At 41.6% G+C, this 1,997-nt stretch overlaps 1 pseudogene; it reads right to left on the bottom strand.

Annotated features, from left to right (window-relative positions):
- Window positions 1-256: 256 nt before the first annotated feature.
- On the bottom strand, window positions 257-495 carry LOC103602899 (annotated as a pseudogene).
- Window positions 496-1,997: the final 1,502 nt, after the last annotated feature.

Consider the following 1,997-nt stretch of genomic DNA (forward strand, 5'->3'; position numbering starts at 1 on the left):
ATCTTACTTCAAATTCAGATGCGTAATTAAGAGTATTTCTAATTCAAAGTTCTAAGCATGAAATCCAGGTATGTCATGTAGTTGACTTGCTTCTTTATTTGAAGGTGACCACAACAGTTGATAGAAAGAATCCACTCTCTAAAGGAACAGCAAACCAGAAAACAGCTTCCTGTGAAGAATCCAATAGCTTTGCATTTGATATCTCCAAATTGGCTCATTCCCAGCTGTTCAGGACTTGGATTCTTGAAAAACTTCTTCAGCATTTAATTATTTCTTTGTTGGTTGCAGGGGCTGGGATGGTCCCTCCACACTAAAATTGACCTTTGTCATAATCACCTTTATAATGAAGGCATAGTCAGGATATGTTGCCATGTCTCTCCTATTGTTCCTGGTGGTGGAGAAGTTATCCCCACATGGGCAGGGGTAGAAGTAGATCTCCAAGTCTTTGTCATATTGGAAGTCCTCGTTCTCCACCGCGTTGTGAATGACAGCCATGATCACTGGGGATAATGCCCTCACCATCCAACACTGCTTCAGTGGGTCTTCCTTCAGTGGCCTGGAGTCTCAAGTTTAGACAGTGAGGCCCTCTTCAAGCCAGGCTCATGTCCTTTAACTATGACATCATTAATATTTGGACAATTTCTGGCTTAAATTATGTTGAAAAACTTTTTTCTATTTTAATTCTTCATTGACAAGATATAAAAATCCAACAGTATTCATTAAATATGCTAAATTGTCTTGCATGTTTGAGACATTTGCCTCAACATTCTTCTGGTCTTTTACCACATTACCCTTTCATCTTTATTCAATTTTTCCCTTTCATCTTTGAATAATGTCAGCTTTGTTTTCTCCAGCTTCTTTGGAGATCTTTTGTCTGCAGTGTTGTGCAGATTCAATGTATTAAATCAAAGATTAGATTTCTGTTTATTTTCACCTGTTAACCACTTGAGGGTTTTGCTTGATCTCTTTCATAACATCTGGAAACTTCTCAGATATATTAAGTAATGCCTCTGAACCATTTAGTCTGATGTGTTTGGATTTTCCAGATTGGCAATTATGCAGTTTAAAAATAATAAACATTTTCTGCTCCGGTGATAGGTTTTTGAATTCCAGTTTTCTTCAGAGAACATGGAAGTCCTAGACAGCCTGAACAGAAATGTGCCATATTATGCCATTAACTTTTTTTTTTTTTTTCCTTTTTGTCTCTTTTTGTGTCCGGCAACGGATCGCAACTCTCAGTGTCGCACCCGTACCGAACCGGGACCGGCAACGGGATCGCAACCCTCAGCGCTGCACCCACACCTCGCTCAGCCAGTGAGCGGGAACCGGTCTGTATGTGGGATCTGAACCCTTGGCGGGAGCGCTGCCGCACTCCCAAGCAGCACACTGTAGCAGTGCGCCACAGGACCGGCCCATGCCATTAACTTTTAAGTGAGTTTTGTGAATGTATTGCTTCAATTTATTTTCTGAGGAGGGATGTGGATGGGCATTAAAACTTCCACAATAAGAGAAAGACAGAGGCGAGTTTGAGTCAGGAATGATACAGGTGCTTTCTGAAACTCTCCTTTCAGAGTCACCACAGAGCTCTGTTTTCTGACACAGCAATGGGGTGAGAGGGCCCAGGATCAGCGTGGACTTCCCCACGTAGGTCGCTGCAGCTCACTCCATGGAACATTCAGGGGAGGCAATATCATTGCTGAATCTACACCTTCCATGGAGACCTCTTCTATAACTGAGTAGTGGACATGCAATGTGGATGTTACCAATGTACCTAATTGAATGTTTCCAAATCAAGTTTACATCATGTTCTCCCAAACCCACTCAATTTTTTATCAGATTAAAGGCTTCTTCAACAACCCTGTGATCCAAGTCAGAAATTCCCATCACCTCCAAATGAAATCGTTCCCTAGATCCTGTTGATTCCCTGTCTTTAAGATGTCAAGTATCTTTTTTCCTTTTCACTGCATGTTGGCTCAGGACCCAAACACTTCATTGCC

Source organism: Galeopterus variegatus, unplaced genomic scaffold (genome assembly GCF_000696425.1).
Source record: "Galeopterus variegatus unplaced genomic scaffold, G_variegatus-3.0.2 Scaffold4344, whole genome shotgun sequence".
NCBI classification, from domain to species: domain Eukaryota; kingdom Metazoa; phylum Chordata; class Mammalia; order Dermoptera; family Cynocephalidae; genus Galeopterus; species Galeopterus variegatus.